At 48.6% G+C, this 17577-nt stretch overlaps 1 long non-coding RNA gene across 2 annotated transcripts in view; it reads right to left on the reverse strand.

Moving 5' to 3' along the window:
• The window catches only part of LOC125323841, a 47419-nt gene that overhangs the window by 18318 nt on the left and 11524 nt on the right, over window positions 1–17577 (reverse strand). The window contains exon 1 of one of the 2 annotated variants that reach the window (XR_007202672.1): window positions 127–345. The exons of the other annotated variant lie outside the window; for it this stretch is intronic. This is a non-coding gene — a long non-coding RNA (uncharacterized LOC125323841). Of the gene's footprint in view, window positions 1–126; window positions 346–17577 lie in introns of those variants that run through there. 2 annotated transcript variants of the gene reach the window in all.

Consider the following 17577-nt stretch of genomic DNA (forward strand, 5'->3'; position numbering starts at 1 on the left):
TTTGTATGGTCCATAGTGTTACAGGCCTTTGAAACTGCATTTTCTAGTCCTTCAGCTTCTCGCGGGAGACGCCAAAATTTAAAGCAGGTCTGTGCTCTAGTGAGTAACTGATGTAATTACGCTCACTTGTTACAAGGAGAAGCTTTCACAAGAGGGGGAGGCGGTGGCCCCACGCCAGGAGGTGTGTCCCCGATGACAAGCCGCGGAGCCAATCACAGCCCTGAAAGATCATCACATTCATACCAAAAAGAAAAGAAACCGCCCCAGGGTATTTATATTGAGGACGGAGGGGGAAAAAAAAAAAAAAAAAAGAGTTGGCAAGAAAGAGAAAAAGAGACTGAGAACCTGCAACTTTGTTAACTAACTCTGCAGCTGAATTGAAAAAGGCCAGGCTGGTCCCCCTACAAATCTTGCTTCCTATCCCCTCCCCTCTCTCAAGCATCCCTGGAAATCTGTCTGTAGACTGGAGTGAAAAGTTCAGCTGCTTGGAGTGGTCTTCCTCTCCCCCTGGCAGGCAACCTCGTGAGCCGCTGCTGCCTGTGGGGCTGCCCACCCCGGCCTGGGCTCAGGAGGGCGAGCCCCAGCGGGCAGGTGGGCAGCGATCCCTTGATGCCAGCAGGCCAGGGAGCAGGGCCGGCCAGGAGCCCCCGGGATTAATCATTACCTTCACAGCACCCAGCACGCTGGCACGGGCTCTCAGCTGCCCGTACCTCTGTTAAACAGCTAGGGAAAGAGAAGGCAGGTTTAGCTTTAACCAAGGGGTAAACGGTCAGCACTTACAAATGCTGAACCACCAAAAACCAGCCAGCCACAGGTTATTTATTCCACTTGCACAAGGGGACTGCGAGGTCCAAAGGATGACAGGGCCCGTGGCAGCCTACAAACCCCATTTTCTGCCCCTGGCCTGTTGGATGAACCGGGGTAAAAAAATGCTTCCCCTCCCTGAGTGGCGTTTCTTCCTGCCCGCCCTCTCTGCTGCCTTTCTCTGTTCTGACTGCCTGTTCCCGGGTACAGACTGTCTCTGACTGCCCTGTGCGGAGCCTCGCACAATGGGGCTGTAATATAAGCTCGGCGCGAACGAGCTGCCGTTAATAATAATAATAAAAACGCCCATCACACCCTAAGGCAGCTGCGGACAGGGCCGAGCAGCAGCCGCAGCCCCGCTCCCTCGTGGGAAACCGGTGTCCCCCGGGAGCCCGCAGCCCCCTCTCCGCCGCCGCTCTGGCTGCCGGGGGGCAGGCGCTGCGCTTTGCCGGGGTGGGGAACACAAAGGCCCTTTCCCCGCCCGGGAAGCTCCGCAGCGGGCTGGGCGGCCGGGCCGGGCCGGGCCGGGCCGGGCTGGGGCGAGGCGCGGGGCTGCCCTGCCACCTGCCGGCTGCGGGGCCTCCGTGCGGGCCGCGGGCACGGCCCCCACCCCGGCCTGGAGCCGGGCCGCAGCCGGGGCTGGGCTCGGAGCTGCCCTCGGGAAGGGCACCCCGGCGTGGCCACCAGGCACCTCCCCGCCCTCCGCGGCCTGGGTCAGAGCCGGGGGCCCCAGCGCTCGGTGTGACCCTGCCCCTGTCTGTCCGGCCTGCGGAGCCGCACAGCTGCCGAGAGCAGAGGCGCTGGGGCAAGCGGTGGCCTGGAATAGAAGGGACATGGCCCGCCCCGAGCTGCAGGGGCAGCGGTGGGGAGAGGGCTGTGTTGCTCTGCGATGGCTGGTGGTGCCGCGCTGTCAGCCACGGCTCTTTGTTTCCTCTCCTCCCCACCTCCCGCACAATCGTCTGACTGTTTCAGGCACGCACAGCTCTGGCTACTCAGCCCCTCCCCTTGCAAAAAACAGGAGACCAGGGAAACTCCTCTCCCATCCGCATCGTATGAGAAATTGGGAGGAGACCTTTCCCATGCCGTAATGGGCTGTCAGTGGCAGTTCTCTGTGGGGCTGGAGTACCTCCCTGGCTCCGAACCAGGCAGCGGGCCTGCGTTGCCAGCTGACCAGTCGCTGATGGCCACGCAATGTGGTCATCTTGCGCTGGGCAACAGGGCTTCTGCTGAAGCACCAAAAGTCTTAGGGGTGGGGATCGGGGAGAGCAGAATGAGCACATCCAGGTGGATGCTTTCATTCCAGCCGGAGGCCTCGGGTGCTAATCGCAGTGCCTTCTCTTTTGACAGGGGTGATGACCTCAGTGGAAATATGTGGCTCAGTCTAGAGGTCCCCATCTTGTAGCAGCTCAATAGAGAGTCCACATTGTGGGGCAGCCATGCCAGATGTCAGGCTTGCTGTCACAGCCACTTTGCCAAAGGTGGTTCTCTGAACACCACCTCTCTCCCCTGCACTACAGTCCCTTCTCTCCCTTCCCACGAGACTTTTGGGCTTCCTCCCTCTACCATCGCTCCCCCCTTCTCCTCACGCTAAGACTATAGCTCACTCCCCTTCCCAGTAAAGACCACCCATTGCCATGGTAACATTGCCTCTTACAAAGTTGCAAGCACACACAAAGATATGTTTCTCCTCTGCTTTACAGCCCACCATCCCTTCATCCCAGTAAATAGGCTACGACTTTGCTTGTAGGGAGGAGACGGAGGGCTCTTGCATTTCATTTTCATTGAGGAGGGAGAAGTTATTTCAAACCCTTTGCTCCACAAGTGCTGAAGCCTCTGGTCACTGTAGGGAAAGCTGTCATTCATGGACCACCTGAAAGCCCTCGAAGGCAATGGTGCCCCAGGTGGATACTGGTAGTGCAGATACTGGCCCTGCACTGGGAAAGAGTATCTGCCAGTTAGATGGGACAGGGCCCGTGGAAGACAAAAGAGGGGAGGTAAAACCTGTATTTCATCCATTCTGAGCAGAAAAAAATCTCTGCTGTGGTTGTATTCTGCTGCTGCCTCCCTGAGCAGCTCTGGTTCTCTTCCCAAAATGATTTCTTCAGCTTATAAAGCTAATCGGCCTGTCTCCAGGACTGCTGGCACCCCTTGCTGCCACAGCCACACCACGAATAATGGTGTGGTACTACTTACATGGCAGTACTAGCAATTTAATACTACCCTGGATGCACCCATGGTTCACTGCAGCCATAGCTATGACTGCACTGTGGACAACAGCTTATATTCATCAGTCTCTTGTTCACTTTTCTTTTCCTTCCTGTCTTACTTATATACAATTCCCTCTTCCAGGGGATCTGCCCCAGGCCATTGCAACTCTGAACAAAATCTTTCTTTCATCCTCCTTTTTGTGTCTTTTCTTCTCTTTCACTTTGACCAAGACTTTCTTTCTCCTTGAAACCAGTGAAGGATCTCCCATATCTCCTGATCTGTTTGTCAGTCTGGTCCCTCCCAGTTTATCATTTTTGTTGTATAGTTTCCATACCGGGCTGTCACATATTCTCTTGCCTCCCTTTAAGTACTCCTTAAGTCTTCACCTCTTCCACAGTCTCCCCCCTCCCCTGAGTTAAACTTCCTACCATTACCACTGAACTTCTTTGCCCTGACCAGCATCTGTTTCACCCCACCACGTTATTCTAGAGGTGGCCTTGCATTCATGGTGTAAAGCCTCAGGTGACTCTGCTGGTGTCAAGTGCTGTGACTTGCCACATGCTACTGTGGTGCATCTGTGCTGGGCTTTTGCACCACAGCTGTGCAGGAGAGCTCAGTGTGAACATTAGGAACTGCTTGCAAATGTGCTGCTGAAACTGCTGATTGCCCCAAAGCAGGAGTGTGTTTACAGCACCTGAGAACTGGCTTTGAATGTTCCTATTTAATGCAAAGGAGTTATAATAAAATAACATTTTTAAAAGGTAGCTGGACTAAGGAGAAGAAGGATTGGTATCAGCGATGTTTATGCTTTGGCAACCCTGAGAGAAAAAATGGTGTGGAAAAGAAAGGAATTCTTTCTCCTAATATATTTTGCAGCAAATGGAAGAATCTGAGAGGAAAAAAGAACTGGTGCCATTAAAGTGAAGAAAAGCAAAATAAACCATTCCTGGTATACAATCTGGACTCATCCCAGCATATTCCGATAAAATAAAAATAAACATGTAGGCGATTCCAGGCTTTAATTATCTTTGACAAACTCCACTGTCCAAGTCCCTCTGATTGACTGCAAATTTTGCACCCTTCTGAGCATGAATGAGAATTAGGAGGAAAACTACAGTAAATGAGGCTGTAGCAACAATGGACTTTCCCACAGGCTGAGAAAAGTCCACAGAGAGGAAAATCTGCCAAGCCAGAAGTGCAAAGGCACCCCTGACCCCACTGCTCTCGTCCCTACATGTTCCTTCCTCAGTGAGGAAAACTGTAAATGCAGCAACACCCATGACAATCAGCAGGGTCAAATCCAAACATGAATTTTGTTTGCAAGTCAGAGCTTGGCCTAAATCCTTCTATAGTCCACCCATGTTCCAGCCATTGTTCTAGTCCAAACGTTTACCAGTGCTCTGCTCTAGTCTTCTGCTTATTCTCATGGTCCTTTTCTCTAACTTTTCTTTCCATTCTAATTTTTCCCTGAGATTTTGCCAACATTCCAACACACTATGCCAGGAGCATCCACTCTATGCTAATTTTACAGTCATGATCTTTTCATTACTGTCTGGTCTCCTTCACTCTGGCATGGGGGCTGGAACTCTGGCCTTCCTGCAAAACTCAGGCATTGCCATGCCAGCTGACCTCTACTAGGGAGTGCTCCTCCCATGGGATTTTGTTGGAATACTATACCTGGGGTACAGAGTTCTAGTAAGCACCTTCTGCCCTCCCTTTAGTCACAGGGACAAACACACGCCTCTACAAACAGCAAGATAGAATTTAGTTGACTCAAGTATTTCTCTGGATGTTCATCTCTCTTCATTGACTATAAAGCAAAGCCAAGGATTTATGAGCCCCTCATTTTGTGTAAAGTGAGCTAAATTCAAGGGGGTTTTGACACATTATTATTTTCCCATAGTAGTTTTTCTTCCTCAAAACAGATAGGCCTCAATCCTGTGAGAAAAGCCTTCCAAGAAACAGGATACCTTTTCTACCCATCAAATGCTGTTGCTTGGCTCCCTAGCCTAGCTAGAGTTCAGATAGCTAATTCTCTCCCAGGGCAGTGAGCCTGGCAGTGTCCAGCTACAGCTACTGATTTTTAGGCAGGACATACAGGTCTCATATTTAATTTAGGTGGGTTCTGCTGCTCCACTCACCAGCTAGAAATTCCTTAGCGTAATCCACATTGTCCCAGACTCCTAAGATACCTCTTGCACGTACAGAGGACAAACCTACATCATGTAGTCTGAGCCTGGATATCATGGGCCAGATCTTCCTCAGTTAGGATGAACCAGCACAGTTCCAGAGCCTCCAGAGAGGCTGTGCTGATTTACACCAGTCAAGGAGTGAGCCCCCTCGATGCAATGCTGGCCCTTAACTACATAACACAGATCACCTGGGCTGCTTGGAAGGCCCACAGTCTCCCTTGGGCTGCCTTCTTCACTTCTGATTCCTTGTGAAACTGTTATGGCTGGAGGAAAGTCACCACTATGAAAAGGTACATACTACGACAACATTCTTTCTAGCTTTGACAAACTTGTCCCCCACTATGTTGCTCAAACAAACTCCCAAGATATGGCAAGACACTTTGGCCCCCTCTCTCACCTTTTTCAGAGCTACCCTGGGGATCTGCAGAACTCCTGGGTAAACAGCAACATAAAATATTCAGTCATCACTGGGCAAAAAGTCCGTTGTGCCCTGCAGGAGTGAAACCATTTAGCTTGTGTATGGTGGCACCCCCAAAAGCATGGATAGGCTGCACATCCAGCACAGGCATAACTGTTCAGAAGAGTAGTGTTTAAAAGACACTGGTTTCTGACCCTTTTCTCTATCACCTCCTCCCATCCTGTATCGCTGACTTCCCCAACTGCCTTTCCTCTCTACCTTGTTTTCTCTTATCCACAGATGAGGAGAAGGCAGTGGACTGTCCCCAAGAGTTAATTCTGTAACTCAATCCTTCAGGATAGATCAGATCATACCTGTTTCCTGAGAATAATTTTATTGGTTTGTAAAATAATCACTTGACTTGTTCTGATCTTAGTGGCAGGTGCATCTCTGAGCAGCATGAAAAGATTTCAAGGTTGAATACTCTAATACTGCTTCTTCTGTGCTCCTCTTCACATTGAAAAAGGCTAAAAGTGCCTTTCTGTTCCCAGGCATTATCTCTTCAAATACCTAATTAGAAATTATATAGAAAATTGAGACTTTTCTGGAGGTATACAGCAGAAGAACAAGAAGCAACAGAACAAGTTGTAGCAAGAGAATATATAATTAGATATTAGGAAACATTTGTGCACAATGAGGGTGGTCGAACACTGGAACATGCTGTCCAGAGATTGTGTAATGTCCAGCCCTGGAGATCTTCAACTGGACAAAGCCCTGAGCAGCTAGATCTAGCTCTGAAGGTGGATCTAACATAAAGATTTGCCATGCTTTGAGCAAAGGCTTGGACCAGATGACCACTAGAAGTGCCTTGTAACCTAAATTATTATATGAGTCATGAATCTGTAATTGCAGGAGCAAGCTGTGCTTCCCTTTGTCACAGTACCCTATGCAGTACCCTGCAGCAAATTCAAAATCTTCTCTGCCAGTTCATGATGTCTCAGTCTTGAATCACTAGGAGACCCTCATTAAAGAAGCCCGGGTGACTCCCAGTAAAGCAGAAACTTAAGAGACTGCTTGGACAGTCCTCATTGCACACCCTCAAACTATCTGAGCAATCCAGAGCAGGGAATGACGGAGTCTGGATTGACAGCACATCCTGCACAGGGAAGAACAGTGTGGGTCATGCTGCCCATTCACACATCTCTTCAAATGAGGAGACCAGTTGCTTCCATCCTTTCCTGGTGAACTCCTGTGACACTGTAGTGTTTTAGACATATCTAGAGGCTCCTCTTCACAGGAAAGAAATGTATAACACATGGGACACCAGGTCCCACAGCCACCTCATTATCAGGATTATTTTGGAGGGATGCTGCCAGATAGTCAAAAAGGAGAGGAGAAAGACTAAGAGCTCCATAAGTGGCCATGTAGAAAATCCCTCCAGGGTTGCTCTTTATTATTGCCTAAATCTACTCCCCTTTCATACTGCTCCTACTCTTCAAAAAGGAGCCAGGTCACCCCAGAAGTTATGACGTCCTACATCCCAATGTGCCTATGTTTTGGAATCCCTTAGCACCACATTTTGCTTAGGTTGCCATGCTGCAGTAAAAAAATACTGCTGTCCTCTCCTCAGTGTCTCCAGAGTACCTGTCTCCAGGAGCAGCTGTAGAAGAGCCAGGAAAAGCTGGGAATGCTAGATGCTTGAAAGGTTCCTTGGGTATGGGAAGCAGCTACCATTTGGGGTTTGGACATGGCTGCAGATGAAGACACATGTGCATTTTCGTGCGCACCCCATTTCCCAGCCAGCAGCATGTAGTATGTATCCCCACTGCAACAAACGTCCTCATGGAAACTGTGGGTGCTGCTGAGCAAGCAGTACAGCCCCAGATAAATTATCAATGGCAACTGGTAGAGGGACAGAAGCACCTAGCTGGCTTTCTCCACAGAAATTTCCTTTTAACCACTGACTTCTCAACCTGATCCTCAGAGAGATTTATAAAATACCTTCAAAGAAGAAGCTGGGAGCTAGAATCCACAGTACTTCTGGATAGCAAAGCTCATCAACTCCGTAAATGCACTATTTTATGACACAATATTTCTTATTTCTCACTACTTCTCATCCCTCACATTTTTACAGGTGCTAACCACCTTTTTTCTCAAACTGCCCAGTTGATTACCAAACCCAAACTAAACTCAAAACATTTGTTCTCAGCCAGTCCTTTCTAGGAGTTTGCTGTTTGTGGTTCAAAATTGAAAAGGAGGCTTTTGTGCCTTTAAGTTTTCCCAGTTTTTTTCAAAACATGTAACTGGATTGAAAGAAATTGGTTCTCCCTACAAGCCTATCTGCTTCACAGCTGATAGAGGATGGTGGTTGCACCAGTTATTGCTAGTGCCATGGAGAGTCTGTGCTTGCCAGAGGAGACACATGACTCAGCTGCCAAGGCAGGCAGATGAGTGAAGAAAACCTTAATTTCATGATCAGGCCCAAAACTGTAACTCAGGCAGAGATGCAGACACACAGTGAGGAGGGAACAGGCAACTAGGGCAAAGGAACTGCCAGCGTATCACACGACTTGGGGAAACATATCCTGTGATGGGAATTGCATCAGAAACAAGGGCCCTTAGCCATTTTCATCCAGCCCTCCCCCAGTTAAACAGATTATGATGGAAAAAGAAGATGACACAAACGGCCAGAAAGAATTAAATGATCCCTGAGTGGGATAAATGAGCTGACTAAATTGTTGGTGCTGTGGGATGCAATCTGTTTAGGTCTGACAGAGATCAGAGCAGGGATGCTACTTACCATTCAGGGCCTCTCTGCATGCTGTAGAATACCAGCAGATACTAATGGTAAGTTTAATGGCTAACATGAGATGAGCACACACACACATATATAATAAAGCGGGACATAAATCAGAGCTGATGTCTGCCGTAAGCATGCACAACTCAGGCAAAAAATCAATACATTCCTGCCTAGTCACACAATGCTAATGGCAAGGTCCCAGTACATGGTAGTCATGGAGGATTTTAATTACCATTCCTGCATGTCTGCTGGGAAATGCACAATGCTAAACACCATCCAGCAGGAACTCTCTCAAAGGGCTTGAATACCATTCTCTGATTCAAAGCGCTAGAAAGACATGCTAGGCTGATAGCTAAGTAAGCCAGTAATGGGATATGGAGCCTTTCACCTCGAGGTCACCTTCTAGTGACCCATGGTTATTACCATCTGATTGCTGTTGCCTGTGTGAAATGAGGTGAGGAGCTTCGACCAGTTCCTCATGGCCAAGTGCCTCTATCACACAAAACCTGATGCTGCGGTTGGTGCTAATTGGCCCTGTTGGTCACCAGCCTCTCCGGGAAGGCTGGGGACCCTGGCTCCCTGCTCCCTGCTGGGGGGCATCCCTGTCAAAGACGTCAGCCCAATGTCCCTAGGGCTGGAGCTCAGATGGTTGGGTAGGCTGGAGCTCTTTGAGGGCCCTTTCCTGTTGCATAGGCTCCTTGGGAGGAGGGCGATTCCTTCTCTGCAAAGGAAGGGTTTAGGAAAGGCTTTCTCCTTTAAGACAGGGAGAAGCCCCCCTTTCAGCAGCTCTCCCAGCTGACACACAATGGCATGCCACCTCCTCGGCTGCACAGAAATGATAATCAGAGGTTCAGCTAACAGGAGAGAAAGGGAGCTGCTCCCTGCCCTCCCACCGCCCCCCCCCCCCCCAATCGCATGATTCGTGTCACACGAGATGAGGTGGCAGATGGGTCGTTAGGGCCGCAATGGCTTTTTTAACTCCTTCCTCCCCCTCCCAGCCCTCTCCCAGAGGGGTGCATAGGGGCACACGCAAAGCGAGGAAGCCCTGGTGCAAGGGCTGGTTTTGCCGTGGCGAGGAGACCAAGCTGTTTGCACGGAGGGCCACTCTGTATCGTATCAATATCACAGTGTTACATCAGTTGCTTGTTTAAAAGGTGGTATCTGTGCTGAGTGAGGTATTTGGTTCCATCCCATTTCAGTCAGCTCTTCCCAGCTCCCACATCCAGACGGGAGACGTATCTGAGAGGGACGTGGGGTGTCGGCACATCACAGAGGGATGGAAAAAAGAAGTGCCTTCCTGTCCAGTGGCTGCATCTGTTTTACTTCATGGCCCTTATACACACCGATTGGCAGGGACAAGCTCTCCCCCTCCACCTCAGCATGGACTGCCAGCATTTGCTTAGCCAAGTAAACTTCACTGACCCAACCTCTATGAGGTAGTGCTACTCCTGGTGCAGGGCCAAATCATGTGAAACTCCTCAGGGTCTTTTGCCATCTCTTTTCGTCCAGGGTGCTCTGAACTTCAGCAGCTTGAGGAATAGCTGCAGGAGGAAGCACCTACCTGCTATGTGCCTACCTTTGGTGGCTTCATTTTTTTCCATCAGTGGTATGTGCTGTCAAAAAGAGAGAGCCTGGCAATCCAAGCTGAGCTCTGCTACTGATTACATTGCTTCAGTCTGATCCCATCATCCCAGACCTACAGGGGCCTGGAGTTACGCCACTGTTGATTGCCAGGCATTATTAACATTAGAAACAATAGTTCCTGGCATAGAGGTTAAGGGGGAGTTGGGGCATCTTCAATGAATTCTGCGGCATTTCCAGCATTTTTTGGGAGTGCAGTATTGTTTCTCTTTATTGTTGTGTCACATTTATTATGTGTGTGCTAGTTGTACTCAATCTGTTTGGCACATTTTAAAGGGCCACACCATGCAAAGGGATGCTGCTCAGGAGAAGGCCACGTGTGCTCTGTTAACACAGCAAGTGCTTTGCTTCTGGAGATGTGTTTGGTGTATCACTGGGAGCCATGGTTTTGCAATAACGGTGCCATCAAGAATCGCGCAGCTTTACTGCTGCCTTCAGACCTGCCTTGCAGCCTCCCCACTAGCCTAGTCCTGGGCCCACAGTTCTACCCTACTTGCTCCTGCCCCACAGTCCCTGCTATGCCCTTCCTCCAACTCTGCCAAATCCCTTTTCTCTCCATTGCTATAATGTTATTCAATTGCAAATTCTTAACCTTTACTAAATTAACGCATCACATTGACCCTGTCTCTTGTGGCATCTTCCACAAGAAATACCTGTCTGACACTAAACAAAAAAATACTCATGTCAAGCATCTGCTTAGAAATAGAAACCCAAAAGCAGAAAGTGGGAGTTAGTGATCTTTGAAGGGCCGCATTCTGCACTGTAGCTCCCATACGAAGTTACCGTGGCCATGCCATTTATCTTGCCCTCTGTGGGAAGCAACGGGTGCCTTGCTCCTGTTAAATGCTGAAATGAGGAGAAGCTGGGAGTTCTGATCTCTCATGGATACAAGTTCAGAGTGTAGCAGGCAAAGTTTGCTGCTTACTGTATTTGACAGCCTGCTGGTGGGTTGCCTCTGCTGCCTCCCATCAGGAAAGGGCTTTCTTGCTCTCCCACCTCTCACTTTTCTTCTCCACACCTGATGCTGTCATGAGATGCCACGGATTGAAAGCTGCTCCAGTTTGGATAGGAGGAACTGGCAAAATTTTGCTGTGATCTAGGACTCATAGGCAGTGTCTGCACATACGAGATGTGTAACTTGCTTTCTTCCTTCATGCCCAGCTTCCCAGAGGTCAAAACACAGAACTCAGGAAAGCAAAGGCTCTTCTTCATCCTTAAATTTTTCTTGATCTAAGCCAGTACAATCCTGATGCGGTGAGCAATCCTACTGAATTAACAGACATCAGTTTTCCAGAACCTCACCCAACCATCCATTTAACATACCAGTGGTATTCCTTTCCTCATGAAACCAAACACGGCCAGTATTTCCAATCCAGAAAAGATGTGTGGATTCAATGATCCCACCAGAGCCACCTGACCTCTGCAGAAATCTCCATGGGCCTCTGCAGCCACTGGACTGGGATTTCAATGAGCCAGAGTCCTGTGTTTAAGGAAAATATAGTGCTCTGTCTGCTCTTTCCCTCTTTCATTTGGGAGAGAATTCATCTTGGCTGACGAAATTTTCAGACAGTAGCTCCAGCTGAATGTAGGGTTTTCAATCCATTTTCTGCTCATGCAGCTTCTGCATGACAACTGCAAGTCCCAATCAGACCATGCCATGCCTCAAATCAGAGCAGGAGTCAGGTTTGGCTGAGAGAGAGGAAGGTACAGAGGCTGTACCCCCTGGCTGGAGGTCTGGCTGGTGGTGATGTTTGAGCACCCTGAGCCAGGCAGCAGTTCAGGAAAGCCTTCCTATTATCCTCTGGTGACAAAAAGAGACTGTGAAACAGATGTGCAAAGCCATGCTCTTCAGGATGCAGATTGCTCCATAGATTTGAGCTGATCAGTGAGCCTCCTGCCCTCCTCCCCATCCTACTGTACATGTGTTTCAAACGACAATTACATCTGTATCTTACAAAATACACTGCTCATAAGAGGAGGGAAAGCCACGGTGCTCCCTGCCCCCACTCCTCCAGGCCCCCATTAAGTCTGTTTGCCTGTGATTTCTTCCAAATGACAGAGCCAGTCTGTTAGCAGTTAAGTTAAACAGAGCTTGTCCTGTAATAACCCCGTTCAGGCTGCTAATTGGTACCAGTACCTACTCCCTGCCTCCTCCTCGCTGCTGGCAGAGTCTGCTGCTCTCCTGCCAGGTCAACAAGAGAAGGGGTGTCACCTGCTGGGCTTTGCTCTGGGACAGGGCCTCTTGCCAGGGCACAAGGTAGCATTGGCATGGAGAGACGAGCAAGGATGGGAAGGGCTTTTCCAGAGAAAGCAATGACCGTGTACCCACGAATGTGCTCTGTTCTCTGCTGCTGAAATTGAAGACAGCAGTTGCTCTGCCTGATCTGGCCACAAAGTCATCCTAATCCTCTCCATTTGCTGTTCAAACAATAATGACATCCCAGCATCACCACAGCAACATATGGCTTCACAGCAGGGAAGTCAGGCAAGGTACTGCCCCAGCTGGACACAGCTATGGAGTGCTGATGCCCATGATGCCCAGCGTCCCTGGAGATGCAGCTATTGTTACTACCAAAATGCTCAGGATTATCTAATAACAGTCAGCCCATATATAGCACCATGCACTAGGAACAATTCCAGTTGAGCAACAGGTGAAAACAAAGATCTTGGGAAGGAATGTGCTTGCAGCCCTGCCCAGTCCCTTGGAGAACACAGGTGACTGGGCAGAAGTCAAGGTTTGTTGTCTGGTGTTCAGAGTATGTGGGTTCAAATCCTTTGGATGACTTTTGGGAGTATGATACTATTTCACTCCCATGAGAAACTGTATTTTACTGCTCAAGATACTTCTAGCCATCACATTTCAGTCCCCTGCACAAAATAGGCAAAATAGAATTTTTTTTGAAGTAATTTGCCTCTCAGAGAACATACTTGCTCATCTGTCCAGGGATCAGCAACACCCTCTACATGTGAGGAACCACCCCCACTAACACACACTGAATTTCAAATATTTGCTGTCAAGTAACAGGAAAAGAGATGACCAGATGCTTTCATCGATTTAATCAACAAACAAATGCAAGAATGCAAGAAGAACGCAACTTCATAGTGAGTGCTGTTCGAGGAAAAGAATGAGAAGGCCGAATCCGACAGGCTGCTCATTATGAAATATTTGTGCCACTCCCATTATTATTAGTCACTTGTTGTACATTTCCAAAGCAGTTAACTCAGTAATCCTCACAGTGCCGTGGGAGGTAAGACAGTTGTTACCCATTAAGTAAAAACCCTGGTTGTCAATGATGCCAAATGTTTTGGCTGCAGGGAGGCTACAGGAAAAGAGGATGCTCTGAACGCTTGGAAAGCAGGGCTTTGCTAGGGCAGCACAAGATCTCAGAAGTTCTCATTTTGCCTGCATCCAGAGTAAAAGTGGTCTACCTGCTGCCCAGAGAGGCCTCCCTGCAGTATGTGCAGTGTTTCCAGGCATTGGAGGAGTAATTTGATCCTGCACCCTTCTCTGAAGACCTTTGGTATGATCCTGAAGAGGGGTCTCAGGCCCCTGACAGCATCTGTCAGGCCAGATGCTCTTCCCAATAACTCCTGGGAATGACAGGAGTAAAGAGTCTTTATCCCGAATGTTGCCACATCTTTGTGTTGGGTCCCCCAAGAAGCAACTGGAAGAGCATCCTCAGGCACTGCAGCCCTGCACAGATGGGACCCTGCCCAGCCTTTGGCCCTGCAGAGCAGAGAAGGAATGCAGCATGGCTTTCCCCCACCAGTGTTATTCAAAATCAGACTCCAAGATCCCACCCTGAACACATTCTTGGGAAGAAAAAGAAATTTCTCTGTTCACTGACCAAGTGCCAAGAAGTGTGTTTATGCAGCCCCTTTTTTGAGAACAGTGTTTGATGCTGCTCATCAAAGCCTCCCTCATCCACATTAGGCAGGGCTCCAAGCTCCTCCAAGATTCCCCAGCTCCCAGCTCCTTGGACCTGGAGCTATCCATGGTTTGTGCAACACACGCAGTTCTCATGGTCTTACAGCAAACATCTGACTTCATGCACAGTTCCTGTTTTGGCACTGTAGTGTCCAAATCATCCCATCACATCAGAAAATTGTTCAGCTCAGAACAAGTGGCCCCAGCATTCATCCACATTAGGAACCACCAACACCACAAATGTGGAGAAGGTAGATTGTTGCAATCTAAGATAGATTCTTAACTGACATCTTAATTTAAGGAATTTTCGGAATCTCTGCTCAGGAGAGAAAGATCAGAAATGAGGGATGCGCTCTGGAGCTCCAGGTAGTGGAAGAGAAACTTAGGAGCTGGCAAAGACTGCTGGTGTGAGAACCTGTTCAGGAGAGTCCCAGCAGCATCTCCACACAGAAGTGGTCAATAGCCTCTGTAGCTGGACCAGAGGGAAAGCAGAAGTCTGGGCTGGCTACGAAGCCCAAAGCTTTTGGATCTCAGGAGCAGAAGCTATACAACCAGCACTTTCTGTGTCTCTGAGCTAGTGGAGTAGTTTTAGGGACCTGGATATGAAAGAGCAGTGAGAACTTGCAAGCCAAATGCTTCTCATTAGTGGTTCATTCTCTTGGTGTGAGGGATAAAAGCTCAGAAAGAGCTAAAGCATCTCCCAGCGTTTGGGTGGAGGGAAAGAGAATGACTACAGAAGATCGTCCTTTCCCCAGACAGTGACTCTAGAGCTTGGCATGACCCTAAAGCAGGGCTGTTTTGCATCCCTGTGCTGCTGTCTCTGGCTGAGTGCCTGGCAGCACATCTCCCAGCCTTCAGGAGCTAAATGGGGAGAGACTTGGGCAAGAAGGGCAAGAATACATTGGCTGTGCTTTGAAAAGCCACATGAGCATGGTGTTTCTGGAGCTTGTAGGCTCGTAGGGGTCTCCTGTTTTTCTGGGCATTCCTCAGGGAAGCCATGCTTGAATATAACCAGCTGGGAAGCATAAAAAAATATATATGGAACAATGTTGGCACCCATTTTCTGGCATTTTAAGAGCCATCAACCTGCCATCAAGTCAGTGGAGCACTACTGCAGGTCTCAGATCATTCCTGTAGACTGGCAGCCTTTAGCAGGCAGTAGTCTGACCTTTAAGTGTTGAAGAATGAGCATTAAAAGAGAACTCTGGAGAATGGTCCCAGGGCTGAGGACTGAGCTGATGAAGGATTGTTCCTCCCAATGGCCAAATGGTGATGTAGCAAATCTTCATTGGTGGTAGAGAAGAAACTCATGTGTTTAGAACAGCTGCAAAACAACTGGCCATGCTGACCTTCCAAACGATAGTGAGAATTCTCTGAAATATCTAAGAGACTCTTGGTGCCCTTACATGCAGCTGTTTGCATGCTTAGGGTAGATCCACTGCTTTGGGACCCATTCACTTGAAATCTTCACTGTGGGGGTTTGTTCACTCTTCTGAACACTCACAATTTTGGAAAGCAAGGTGCAGCCCAGAGAAGCAAGGTCTGGTCTTTCCGATCACAGAGCGCCAGCCCTGTTTGAGTCCAGCTCACAGCTGTCAACCATGACAGATTGTAAATCTGAGGGCCGGAATGGGAGAACATCTGGGTGGCCACCAGAGAGGGCTGGGGGGAGCTGTCAGGGGCACCGCCTGGCTTTTGATCAGCCCTAGGAACTGGCAACGTTCAGCAGGCGTTAATCCGCTCTTTTAGCGATTCTCAGCAATCAGCTTCCTTTCATAGCTGAAGGAGGGGAAAAGTTACTTGATCACAAACCTGAGGGAGCTGGTGTTGAAATATACCTTTAGCTTTTTTCCTGGATTTCTTTTAATTATAAAAGAGGAAGGTAGGAGGGAAATACAAATAAATATACACCAAATATTCACTCTACAGAGAAGAACTCTCCATTAACTCGTGGTATGTTTTCAAACAGATTATTTGCCTTCGGGTTTTCTGCTTTCTTGAGATTTCACATGACATGGAGAAGGGATTTTAGTCTCATGAGATCACGCAGGCAACCATCAGGACAGTCGACCGTGGCTACTTCTGGTGGAGGCTCCTCCAGCCTGTTAGATAGCTTCACATTTTTGTGCAGCCTTTCCATATAAAAAGGTTAGAGTACTGTTCCCTTTATAGAGAAGAGTAAGCTGAGAGCCTCAGCTCATGCTGCAAATCTGTGGCTGGGAACTAGATCCAGATCCAATGATCCCAAATGTCTTAGCTCTAAGAGTCTCATTGTGAAATCCTTTGTTTGAGCTGTCTTTTCGTTTGCATGGTGCTGTTTCTGCATTTGATGGACCACCCTAGAGGACATGTTGTCTCCTCAACTCAAAAGTGGATCTATCATTTAATTACTGTCAGAGCATGAACTATATTCACTTGCTGGGATCACAAAACTTCCTACAGAAACACTCATCAGCTGCAGAGAAAATGATGCCCAGTTAAAATTTAATTCACAGAGAATTTTTTTAGAGAAAAAATCCTCTAAAGACTGACCATTTGTATCACAGCTGTCTTAAGGGGAAGAGAGACTAGAGACTTGCTGTGCTCTGTGCTTGCAACTGGAGTCAGTCTTTAACTCAAAGATTTATTGCTCAGGGAGGGTCCCACTGGAGGCCCAGCACTCCCTGGCCTGTATGATGTGAATGGAGCCACAAGTCAGGTGGTTTTCCCAACACCACGCTTTGAATCCAGCTGATTCAAGTGCAAAACTGAAAACTCCCGAGCTCCGTTACAGCTCCTGACCTGTGGACAGCCCTGCCTCTCTGAATTTAATAAGGTTTTAAATGGGAGCAGGTGTGTAGCATAAGCTAAAGGAGTCCAAGGGAAACCTCTCACTCACAGGTAGCCACAACCATGTTCTGTAGGTCCAACCACCAGTGTCATAAGAACATGCAGAAATGTTCTCTACCGCCACAGGACGTGTCACTGTCCTTGATCCTAAACATACAGGCTGACTTTTAATTAGCAACACACGTCCCGGAAGAATGGCAAGATGTGTCTGAATTTACCTCTATCTTAATTGCATCAGGAAGTTGCCTTCTGGTGCTGATCAGCTCTGAAACTTTTGGTACATCTCATGCTAACAGAGCAAGGCTGCAGCTGGCAGTTCCTCCCAGGCTCTCCCTGGTCTCTTATTCACCAGCCTCTGAGTAGCACCTGCTGCAGGTGAAGCCTCCTGGGAGTACCAAATTGGTCCAGTGTTCCCATGTGGGAGAATAGGATGCTCTATGGAGCCACCTTGGTGCTGGCAAGCAGAGGAGTTACAAGGCTGCAGTGGGGTGGGGTACAGTGGGAAAGGGTAATTGAAAGGGTGGGAGGTTTATACGAGGATAATCTACAGGGTGAATCTCAAGATTGGATTTGTCACAGAGAAATCCCACTTTGTTATTCCAAATTATCTTGGTTCCAGTTCAGTTCTGTGTAGGTAGAGATGTATGTAAATGTGAATGTGATATGTGTACACACAGGGCATAGCCAGACAGCCACCTCTACAACCATCTGGCTTCCCTCGCCCTTGCTACTGGCTCCACTGTGCCAGGAACTGATGTGATTCCACTGATTACCAGGC

This window comes from Corvus hawaiiensis, chromosome 3 (assembly GCF_020740725.1).
Source record: "Corvus hawaiiensis isolate bCorHaw1 chromosome 3, bCorHaw1.pri.cur, whole genome shotgun sequence".
Lineage (NCBI taxonomy): Eukaryota > Metazoa > Chordata > Aves > Passeriformes > Corvidae > Corvus > Corvus hawaiiensis.